A 12,820-nucleotide genomic window follows, 5' to 3' on the forward strand; every position below is an offset into this window, starting at 1 on the left:
ACGCAGTCCCCTCAACGTTATGCGCGCTATAAAACGCGGTCCCTTCGCCGCTCCGCCTATGCGTCGCATCTACACAGGGGTGCCCGCGAGGGGAGGTGGGAGTTTTTCGTTCGCTTTTCCAGCCTTGAGCGGAGTGCGGGATTCATGGTGTCAACAAAGCTTGCTCGTAGCAGACGGCAGTCTTAGCAGCGCGATAGCGGAAGTACGTCACCGCTGAAGAGCGCAGCATCATGGGAGGGAAGGCTCGCGCGGCGTCAACAGCGGAGAGTAAGTTGAAAGGAGGAGGAAACGCGGCGCGACGATATTGCGCGGTTTTTGATTTACGATTTCTCAGCTAATACTCATCGCTTTAACAAAATTCTTGCGGGAGTAGATTGTTAATACATTGCTTTATTTGGTTACATGTACATCCATGCATCGGCGGAAGGTATTTCAGGGCCCTTTTAATGTCCATCACTCGCGGAGCACAAAGTAGATGGCGCAGCAAATGGGCTGAGCGGCCGGCGTTCCCCGTGCGCCGGCGGGCGCGTTGGCGGAACGCATCCCGTCGGCTTTTGTCGTCTGCTTCGGCGACGGTAGTTTTGGGCACGGAGTGTTTTGGGCCTGATTTGACGCCGCTTCGCGTTCATTCCGCTCCTCCTTCGCACGGCTTGATTAACTTGTTCGACAGCAGCTTCTGGGTAGCCCCGACCCGAAGGAATTGAGTGGTCGTACGGCAAAGATACGTTAAGGATTGGTTTGCATGGCGGGAAAACAAAATGTAGAGACAGCATATAGGCATATGGCTGCTATACAAAACTACCTTTTGCGCAGTGCTTGCCGAAAATGTTACTCCGTTTTGTAAATTCGTGAATACCAATTCGGCTGTGTTTTAACAGGTTTTACAAAAGCCGAAAGGAGCAACTGGTCCTGATCAATAGCGATTATAAAAGCTCCCTCAGTTTTCTCGCAGTTCTCCAACTTATGTCCGAAACAGAGTGTGCTAGAACACGACCGCCACTCACACGCTCATCAGAAAAGAACAGGAACGCGATAACATCACCCGAGACTGCCCGCGACGTAGCAATCTGCTCGAGGTCAAAGCCCTGACAGTGCGGTCTTTTCACAAGCCTTCATTTCGCGATATTTGGATTTGTCCAGACCCTAAATCTCTGTCGTGGTGACTCGCCGAAAGAAAAGGTTTAACGAGCCGGTTGTTTTGCTGCTCAGCCGCTTAATGAAAAAAAAAAAAAAAAAAACGGCGGGAACCCTGGTAGGCCCAAAATTGCAGCCATGCAAATCGCAGCCTTTTATTTGGAGTCCGCGGCGTTATCGACGAGATAACGCGACAGTAGAGCGAAAGTGAACATCGGGCAGTAAGTTGCGGCATGAGTTACAATGAAGATTGCGTTTGATATTCCTGGGTGCCTTATCAAGCTGACTTGCTCGCCGTTCTGGAAAACTTCGGGTTTCATCGGGACTGCGTGGCAAGGTTGGGGGCACTGTACACGGATGTGACATCACAGCTTTTTGTGAACGGGCAGCTCACTGAACCCTTCCCCGTCACTCGTGGAATAAGACAGGGTTGCCCGCTGTCGCCCCTCCTCTTCGCCCTATGCCTTGATCCGCTTTTGCGTCGAATAATTGACTCCCCTTCTATACGCGGCTTCCCGTTGCCTGGCCAGGGCCAGGTCAAGGTCTCGGCGTACGCGGACGACGTTTCCCTGTTATTAAGAGACGAAGACAGTTACGCAGCGTTTTTACGGCTTTTCATGGAGTAGAGCGAGTTGTCTGGTGCTCAGCTGAACAGGGGGAAAGGCAAGGCGCTCCGCTTTGGCGCGTTCGCGTCGGACCTGCCTGGCGGCATTGAATGGGTTGCACGAGTGAAAGTGTTGGGGGTTGTCTTTCGCGGGTCGGGCGAAGTGGCGAATGAGACATGGAGGCAGTTGAAAGGAAAGGCGGAGGCGCGGCTAGCGGTAGCTGCATCCTTCGACCTTTGTTTGCAGGAGCGCAGCTATGTGATAAAAGCCTGTGTGTCGGCAGCCTACTACTATGTAGCGAGGGTGGCGCGGCCACCACGGCATGTACTCAGGAAACTGGGATCTATGCTCGGCTCCTTTTTCTGGGGTGGGAAAACTGAAAAAGTGGCCCGCACTTGCTTGCGACTTCCAAGCAGCATGGGCGGTTTCAGTATCCCCTGTGTAGAAACTATGAGTAGTCTCCTCGCAATAAGGAACTTGCTCAACCTAGCGAGTGATGAGGAATACCCGGGGCGAAAGCTCTGTGAGTTCTTCCTTGGCACTGACCGATCATTGTTTTTCGATGGTGTGCGGGTAGGACCGTCAGCCGAGCAGCCACCTCCGTTTTACAAGCACGTCATAAAGTCGTTCAGAAATTTGAGAACGCAACTCCCTGACATTGACGTCCTCAACACACCGCCGAGTAAAATTTGCGAAACCCTCGCAGTGACGCAGCTCACTCAGGACCAGCTCCGAAAGAGTAGGGCGGTAAGGTGGAAGCAGCTGACGGCCTCATTTTTACCGGCCGACGTCAGAGATTTCAGCTGGCAACGCGGCTGGGGGGTCCTGCCCACGGCAGACCGCATCGCAGCATGGGGTGTGGCACCCTCCAACAGGTGCCCACAGTGCGGGCTGCGTGAAACGCTGCAGCATGCGATGTTCGATTGCCAGGTTGCAAAGACCTACTGGAAATTGTTAGCTCGTATGTTTGGACACAAACTCGACGCACGCACAAAGTCGCGCGACGCATTTGTTCTGTTTTTACTGTGCGTTGGTGCCCAGATCACCTGGAAAAGGCGTGGCTTTGCGGCTGTCAGAGCGCGGCCGCAGAAGTACATGTTTCCAATGCTTCGGAAAATGCGCTCGCGTCTATTCGATCACCTGGAGGCTGAGCTCGCCGCGCTGGGGGAAGAGCAGTTCCTTCAGCGGTGGTCCACACGGTTTATCCGCGTGGTAAACAAACAAATAGAAGTGTCTATTCTACCCTATTGACTGTTGTATTGATCTTGACATGTTGTCGTGAACTTTCGAGGATGTGATCTACAGTGGTCTTTCAGAGTAATTGTGCTTCTAATAGTGTGAGTACTAGTGAACTGTGGAGAACTGTGGAGAACTGTGGAGTGAACTGTGTGTGTAGTGAGCGGTGTAGTGAGTAAAGTCATACATGTAGGTTGTACGGTTTAGGCGACCCGTGTAGTATTGAGCACAGCGGGTCTTTGTATCGGCTATTAATAAATTTTCTTGAGAGGAGTGTTTTTGTATACTTAATACAACAGGGCAGCCGTCCAATTCAGTCATTGGCAGGAAAATGTGTGTATCATTGCCATTTGCCGATGGAGACTCCGGGTGACCCTTGTAAGCGTTGTTCGTGGGCAGAAGCAGCATGAATGATTAAGCACGCGGACGGAGAACGTGCTAACAAGAGAGGGTAATTTTTGCGCTGCATCGATTTTTCATAAGCAGAATCACGCTGGACTGCATGTTGTGGTGTTCCATATTACTCTTGCTCATTCTTTGGTGCTTCTGAAGTCGTAGTCGTTCAGTTGCGTCTTACATCTGCTGGGTTAGTACAATATTTTTAGCGGGTCTTCATAATGTCAGAATAAACGCTCCCTGATAGGAAATAAGCGATCGCCATGTATGCGGTGGCGTGCGAATATCTGCGCCGTCTATTGCGGCCGCGCACGGGTGTTTAAATTCCGCGCGTGCACGCATGCCTCCTGCATAGTAGGACAGGCATAAGACAGACGTCGCTGCGAAAGAAAAGACGCCTCTGGGGAGAGCGAAGAAGGGAAGAGCCATGTACAGAGCCACAACGACGAGAGGGCGAACGAAGGAGGAAGAGAGCAAAGGGAAAGCTGGGCGGCCGGCGGCGCGGTGACATTATCGGCCCGAGCAAATAATTTTTTCTGGGCCACAGTCGGCGCTCCTCTTTATATCTTGCTCCGTGCCCTGTTCCATTCTTCACTAATCTAAACCGCGTCACACTTGCGCGGGAAGTTCAAACACGACTTGAACCAATGTGCTCGCTGCTCCCTTTGCGGGGCTAATCCGAACCACGTGACGTTTGTGCGGAAGATTCAAAAACGATTCACAATATGCTAGCCGGTGGTGGCAGCGCGCTGCGAAGTAGCAGCAGGGGCCCTATTCTCGACTGCACAAATTGCCGGCAATTCAGGCAATTTTCCGGAAGTCTTTTCTGATTGGCTTTCAATTTTGGCCACGTGCTTCCGGTTGACAAAGCGGTTGTGTGTGCTGTCGTCATTTTGACGTTTCATGTCGTCTACGGGCACCAGTTCTAAAGTTTGCCTTATTTCTCGTTACTAAAGGCGCATAATTCTTGGCCGGCAATGAAAAACCAGACTAAATGTAGCGGACATGACAACGTAAGCCTGTCTTTGCTATTCAACAACAATACTGCTTGTAATACACACCCCCTCTGTGATTGGCTGAGAAGGCGTGACGTAATTTAAACAGTTGGCGGGAACGATTACGTCATGCATTGGCAACTTCAGCCTGCGTAAAAGTGACGCAATGCTACGTAACAGCATAAAAATGGCGGTTGTTTTTGTCGAAAAATACAAGAAAAATAGGGCACAATATTGCCCCGGCTTACGGCGCCGCGAAATGTGCGGCAATTTGCAGCAGGCGGTTTCGCATGCGCGCTGTTTAAAGCATGTTTCCTACCGAAACCAATTATAATTTCAACTGCTTCCAAGTCAGCGATCATGGAACATACAAATAACATGCAGTATTTTGCTTTTATGTTTGGTATTGAAATGAAAATTATTTGTTTGGCGTAACCACAACCTAAGAGGGCAGTACAAGCCTCTCCATGACAAAGAGAATCCAATGCATGACATTTGTCCATACTTGTCCGAGTAAGCTGTCCGAGTAAGATAGACATATGCTGCTTTGAAGAAAAAGTGAACAACTTCTGCTTCTGCTTTTGTACCTACAAAATACAGCGTGCATCCGACCCCGGCAGCAGCAGTTAAACTGTGAAGAGTATGCAATGTCTTCGTATTCATTAACCCGCTGTAGCAGGCGACCCTTTTTTCGGACTCCGAAAATTCGGACTTGCTGGTTATTACGGACTTTCCCGAGGAACTGCAAGTTATGCCATAGGAGTAACGTATATGAATAACGGATATTTCGGACATAATAAAGCCAAAAGTTTGATTTTCTGGACAAAAGTTTCTGAAACAGAGCTGCAGCATAGAGTTTCTTACAGTATACACTAGAGAGGAATCTGGCGCTAGCGTCTATGCGGCTCACATCAAGGTCGTCTGTGTCGTCATGAGCCGCCATTATACATCGCGCTCGCCTTAGTTTCATCATTGGTTTGGATTGAAACGTTTTAGTGACCGCAAATTTAAACAAAGTGCCACAAAAACGTGAAGAATAGTGTGCAATTATGTAAGTGGAAAATAAAAACAGGCTGTTTTAAAACTAAGGAAAAAAGAAGTACAGCGTATTTTTGCCGGAACGGTTGTGCCTGCTATTCCGCAGGCCAAGGTTGTAGTTACGAACAATGTTAATATTTGGGGGGGTAACTCATTAGAGACTGTGATTTTATTAATTTTACCATTATTTCAAAAAATAAGTTGTTTGAAGAGTTTCGAAAGTTTTTTGAGCGTGCCTATGAAAACGTTGCCTTCGTGGTGAACCGGTGCACCGCGACCGCCAGCTAGTTTAACAAGAAAAATGAAAACGTGGCGTTAAACAGTCGTGGACGATGACAAGATAGGACGCATACAAGCGCCCGTATCTGCCGTATCTTGTCTTCGTCGAAGTACGTTTTGTTTCTTGTTTTCGTCGGCTAGAAATTTCGCGGCGGCATATTACCCGCTCAGTTATACGTCCTTCGACTGCGGCATGAGCAACGTCAGGTGCGATCACGCATTGCCTGCTGTTTCACTGAACACGGCTACCACAGAAACGGGAGGATTTCGGCTTCCTTGTAGTTCGTAAACGTGTTAATGCATAGTGAAGAAAGCAAATTCCAAAAACCGCTTAAGAATCCAGTTGTCATGCCAAGCCCAAGCCAAAAAGGGGTCTTCCCATGAACCCCCACGACGACATGGCTTACGGGGCGCAGTTTCCTCTCTAGTATACTTACTAAGAAACTCTATGAGCTAAGGACGACGCCATTTTGAACCCTAAGCCACCTGTCTAGCTTCGGATTGGATGGCGATTAGCTTTACTCCCGCCGGGGTAACAAACTTTGATCTTGGAAGCCATAGTTTTGCCTTGGTGTACGGCGGAAGCAATCTCGAAAGCATTCATGGCCAGTTTTTTGGGCCACTTTCCTAGGCACCAGGTGACGCTGACTTATACGCAACATCATCATCAGGTTTGTCCTGGGTCGCGCGTCGTGCATGGTCTTTTTTTTAAAGCGAAGATTTAGTGTTCGCACTGATGGCGTCCGTAACGCGTAAACGCCCTGCAGGAAAGCCAACTTTCTCTGACGATGATGGTGAACGATCGTGGGTGAGGTGAAAGAAATAAACGCTTCACTGGTCGGAATCGAACTTGGGTCCCTCGCGTTATGAGGCCGGCATCTATCCGATTGCTCCATTTCGTCATGTGTGAAACTCAGTGCAAACTCAGATGGCAACCAAAGAATCTGTCACAAGAAAGCTCCGCGTTCAACCATCATCGTCATTAGACGGAGGGGGTGCATAATTATTGATCGGTAACCACTGTGGTGGCTGTGGTTGACAGGGTCCACCCCATAGCCTGTGCACTGTGCGTACCATCACAAGGATCGTGTTCAGTCCTTTTTAAAAAGTTCGTTTTTCAACTCGATGATTTTTCGGATTGCTCTTTTATTTAGACTATCCTTCGTTCCACTCGGGAACATACTTCGGGGACACAGGTATACAGGAAAGGGAGGAGAGTTTATTTTTAAATTTATTTGGTGTACTAAGCAACGAAGGGAACATTTCTTTTGGTCACCAGCGCTTATTGGCCACCAATGAGCAAAGTTTAATGCGAACGACCATTGATACCATGACGTATTAGATGCAGCAAAGCCCTAATCAATGATGGTTTACTTTCCTTCATTACATTAACGAAGCTGTTGAGGGATTGTTCGAAGTACAAAACCGCCCCTGGTCACCATTTCGCAAATGTATACATTAAGGACTAGCCCGCCTGTGATTACATAATGAGACTGAAGCATTTGCGAAGCGTAATAATTTGCAGCGCAATTGCTACGGCCCATGGGTTAAAATATTTTAAATGACCACATAAATGATGTTGATATCTCATTTCAAAAGCACAGGTTTGTGTTTTTTAAACGCCGTCTTTTGAGTGTGGAAATTCTGTTCATACTTTTGGCCAAACACCTGCGTCGATTAAGACGACGAGGACAATGACGGTTATTGTCTGGCTACTGACTGCTTGCGTCGACAACGTAAACGACAGTGACTATTATACTGCATGCGGTTAGCTTTCTGGGCAACCCTCCGCCGTCGAACGAATGACAATCACCATGAACACGCGGAGAGGTTTTTTCCACTTGATCCCATCCCCACCACAGTGATTATAAATAGCGAGTGAGCGGTAACCTTTATACCGGTTGAATAAAAATCAAGGCAGACTGCTCCCATCGATTTATATGAGCAGTCTGTCCTCATTTTTAACCGACCGGCCTAAACTTTACCGCTCCCTGATTAGCCACGATCACTGTAGTGAAAGTGAGATCACGTGCAAAAAAACCTCTCCCATGTTCACTCGGAAATTTACGACGGCTGATATTTAACTTTCGGCCCATATCCTCGGTCGATGACGAAGGCGATGGGAATGACGATGTTTTTTGTCTATTGACTGTGCACGCATCGAAGAAAGCGTTGACATAAATTAGAATAGTCGGCATTTAGCTGCTCGAACGTGGAATGCGCATAGGCGTCCAGGGTTGTCAAATACGCCTGCGCACCCAAGTCTGCGCACACGTGACGCGAAATACCGATCAACAGGAAGAATCAACCAAAACACCAAGGCCTCACTAGCATACCTGCAGGTCACCCGCCGCAAGCCAATTACCCAATACCCACATGTGTACACGTCTTCCATTCCCACGATCGCGATTTTAAAGGCAACAACCTTTGGGCGTACCGCATTAAAGTTTGCCCTTGCAGAATCATCATAATAGCATAGCTGTACGGCAACATCTGTCTATGTAGGTCGTATTCCGTTCGGGTGATCCTCTATGTATTTTCTTTTCAAACGGGCCTCTAACATACTGCGGACGCGGAAGCTCGTACCACGTCACGTGAACAGTTTTAATGCGACAGCTGTAGTTCACTCGGTAGGTCGAAAATTTGACGTCGTCGTCGCCGTGACCGAGAAACGGCAGACAACAGGACCATCGGCGAAAAAAGAATAACAGTGAAGTGATCGAGTTTAAAATGAAACTGCGTAAATTTTCGACTGCGATTCGAGCCCCGGGTCTCTTGAATGCCAGTCGAGCACGCATCCCCAAAACCATGGTCAACCCTTGGCTCTAGGTCACTGAAGGTGGACCTAATGCGTTGTGACCTTCTACTTAGAAACGTGCGTTAGAAACACGCAAGGCCTGCGGGAGCAATGGGAGCATACTGGTCGTAGAAGTAGTCAAGCAGTATTACGCTAATAGCGTATATCTAAGGGTAACAAGGGCGATTGGCCAAGCCTCTCAGTCATAGTAAGAGAAAAGAAGGCAACGATCCAAAGGGAAAGGCATCATGACGATGGTAACCAGAGGACACAATAGAACTACTAAGCACGTACCGTTGAAGCCTAGAGCGAAAAGCTGGCGCCACTGTAGGCACCGCGTCATGATTGTACACAGAATGAGCGTGCTAAGCTCCATGTGATACCCGTACTTAGAATTTCGTCGGTGCGGTTTGTACGACGATGTACTGTGAACCACTTACCTCAACCGGAACAGTAAAATGTGGCCGTCCATGCCAATTCGGCGCCGAAGAGTAGCGGGAGCGGAGGAACGTTGCAGAGGCCCAATCCGTGATATCCGTTCGGCAGTTGAGCCCCAATGCTTTCGCATTCACTACATAATGAAGACTGCTTAGCTGTCCTACAATTTTTAGTTACTTTGTGCATCTGGCCTCATTATTTCTTTAAGTTGCCTAATTGGAGGCAGGTATTAGGTAGTCATCTGTATTGCCATGAAGCAGACCGGCAAAAAATTTAGAGTGCGAACATTTTTGCGATGGGAGGGGACTCGGCTGAGTCTCTAGCTACACTGTTAGCATAGCTGTTTTAAAGCGTCCATTTTGGGGCTGAAAATTAACGTGCGCTAATTTGCCATGAAAGGGGGAGGGGACGTGGCCACTACCCTTGGAGGTATGACTGTGACGAAGATGTCCAGTCATTTTATTCACTTGAGTTATGGTTTGGTTCATTAGGCGCCGCAAACCACAATGGCCTCGGTAATAAAAATTCGTACCTTGCACGAATGGTTAACACTCCGCTTCAAACTTACCTTTTTCGTACATGTATGAACTTACGCTATTTTCAGCCTCAGCTGGCGTTACCACTTGGTATTGAGTGTACTTCTTGCTATTGTTTGCATAACGTTCATATCACGTAAGGCCGTTGAAGATTGGCGGGATTAATTGTTCATTTGGATGCCACAGCTCATAGCTCATACTTGAAGGACAGCCTCCAAGATAGTCCAGATAGTACATTGCGTGCCATAGTCTCATACGGAAAAACGGAGCTGCACTCACTCACTCACTCACTCACTCACTCACTCACTCACTCACTCACTCACTCATGATGATGATGATTGCTATTGGTCTCCCCTTTGAAGCGGGGTGATGACATGTCAACTTACCAAAAAGGACTAATATAATCATGTTTTACACTTTTGGTTTAATACTAGCACTGCTTAGGGCAGGCACTAAAGCTTATTAGGCCCGAAGTACTTTTTTTCCCTGTTACAGGTGGTAACTGTCCTAGGCAATATTCCCCTCTCTGCTTTTCGTCCACCAGCATTCTAATCTTCTTTTCGTCCCCTCGACAGCCTCGAAGTTAACTTCCTCTGTGATACCCTTAAATCCTAGGGCTTCTGGAAGCCCAACATTCCCTTCATGTAGATTTGGATGGATACCCTCACATTCTAACACTATGTGCCGCATAGTTTGTTTCTTTTCCGCAGACCACACATGCCCCATCATTTTGTGAATACTTCCCCACAAAACTCTTAGTTCGCAGGCAACCTGCTCTAGCCTCAAAAAGCAAAGCACTGCCCTGGGAATTATCGTAGAAATTTTCCTTTCTGATGTTCAATTTCTCAGCCCTGTACATCTCTAACGACGTTTCAGCTTCCATTTTTTCCCTCCATTTAGTCGTTTCAATCTGCCTTGCCTCTTTTTTGGTTACCTTGGCTGTTTTGGATTCTCCACTGTTCTTTCCGTATTTCATCGTTAGCCTTCTAGTCTTTCTTAACCACTGCGTGTCCACGCTTTTCAAGTATAGGTACCTAAAAACCATAGCTGCCCACCTTCGTTGATCCATTGCCCTCAACCTCATCTCAAAGCATATTTTACTCTGAGCTTCTCTAACTTCAAACGACGCCCAGCCCATATCTCCCTGAACTGCTTCGTTAGTTGTTTTTCCATGCGCGCCTAAGGCCAAACGTCCTACCGTTCTCTGGTTTACTTCAAGGCCTGATAGAACGTCTGATTTTAAGCAGAGTACAGCATTCGCAAACGTGAGACCCGGAACCATTACTCCTTTCCACATTCCTCTTACTACTTCATATTTGTTATAGCCTCACAGAGCTCTATGCTTCATTATAGCTGCGTTTCGCTTTCCCTTAACCTTAAGATGCTCCTCCTAAGTTCTTAAGTAGTTATCCCCTTCGTTTATCCACACTCCCAAATATTTATATTCCTTCACTCTAGGTAATTCGCCTTGCTGGATAGACACTACATCAGTGGTAGCGTCATTGAAAACCATTATTCCTGATTTTTCTGCACTGAAATCTAACCCGAGGTCGGTGGCTTCCTGGCCGCTAATATTTATTAGCCGGTGCATATCGGTTTGTTTATCAGCTAAAAGAACAATGTCGTCTGCGTATAACATTCCCGGAATATGCTGTTGTACCACTTCGCCTTGCAGCATATGGGTTAGGCTAAACCCTACTTGACTTTCTTCCAGTTTCTTTTCTAACCCTGCCATGTAAAGCATAAACAGTATTGGGCTCAAAGGGCATCCCTGTTTCAGTCCCCGGTGGATGTTGACCTGCTGGGCGCATTTCTGTCCTTCCCAAGTAAGGTGCACTCGGTCTTTATAGATTGCTATAAGGAACTGTACTAACTCGTCATCTAATCCCGGGAGTTTCAGCGTTCTCCACAGCCATTCTCTGTTTACGTTGTCATATGCCCCTTTAATGTCCAAGAACGTAATCCATAGTGGTCTATTCTGTGCTTTCGCAATTTCAATGCATTGCGTTATCATTAACAAATTGGCATCCAGTCGCCTGTCTTGTCTAAATCCATTCTGCAGTTCCCCAAGTATTTCATTTTCTTCCATCTATGCTTGAATTTCTGATTTTATCGCCTGCATTACGAATCTATACACCACTGACGTTACTGTGAGTGGTCTGTATGGATCAATACTGGCTTTGTCTCCTCTGCCTTTATATATTAAATTCATCCTACTTTCTTACCAGTCCTCTGGTATTTGTTTGGTTTCTATCACCTTATCTATTGCCCTCATAAACGATTCCTTACTTTTAGGTCCAAGCAGGTTTATCAGTTGCATTGGTATTCCGTCCGGGCCCACTGCTGTCTGGGGGGAAACCTTTTGCTCTGCTTTTTTCCAATCAAGGTTGCTCAAACTTATTTCCCTTTCCGCAGTCTTCTGTGGCGCTGATGTTATCGGTGCTGGTTTCCCCACCACTATTGTCCTAAACTTCTCACTAATCACTCGATGAATATGCGCCAACGCGTGCTCTCCTTCTAAATGTTCCTCCTTTTCATCAATCAGGAATTTTTGATGGTTATCGTTTTTTGAGGTTAGTGATTTTACATGGCTCCAAAACTTCTTGGATGCGCTTTTGTCCTTCTTCCGTATTTCTGCCATCACTCACTCACTCACTCACTCACTCACTCACTCACTCACTCACTCACTCACTCACTCACTCACTCACTCACTCACTCACTCACTCACTCACTCACTCACTCACTCACTCACTCACTCACTCACTCACTCACTCACTCACTCACTCACTCACTCAATAGCTATTACTTGGACATTAAAATCCAGAAACTGCCTGGCCATTTCCAATCTCCTATAGAAGAATCGACAATTGGGCTAGTTGGTAGTGGTTCTTGCACATGTTGAATTAGCGCAAACTCAGCACGGATGCGAGAAGAAATACGTACAGACCGCAGAGGGGTGGTCTGTCTACCTCTTTCTTCTCAAAGTGTACTGTTGGGCGAGTTGGTAGTTCATTGTAAAAGATGCTACAGCGCGAAATAAAACCCGTACACAGAAAGTTGTAGTTATGTTAACATGAAGAATGTGTATGAAAGGTGCAAGGTTCATCGTATTAAATTTAGTTGGAAGTCAGCGCTCGTCCCGTCGTCTTTCTGTGTCCGTCTTTTATTTCGCGCTGTAGCATTTTTTCTTAAGGCCGTGTAGAGTTTGTGCTAATTCAACATGTCCAAGTCCCATGTATCATGGTTTCTTATGTAAAAATGTGAAAGCTAATATTCAGATACTTAGAATCGGTGAACAATAAAGTTAAAGTCCATGCTTAGCATATTAACAATGCATCCGGCTAATTTTGGTCGGTAGCTTGCTCT

This window comes from Haemaphysalis longicornis, unplaced genomic scaffold (genome assembly GCF_048455015.1).
Source record: "Haemaphysalis longicornis isolate Haplotype H1 unplaced genomic scaffold, Haemaphysalis longicornis Haplotype H1 scaffold_1, whole genome shotgun sequence".
Taxonomy (NCBI): Eukaryota; Metazoa; Arthropoda; class Arachnida; order Ixodida; family Ixodidae; genus Haemaphysalis; species Haemaphysalis longicornis.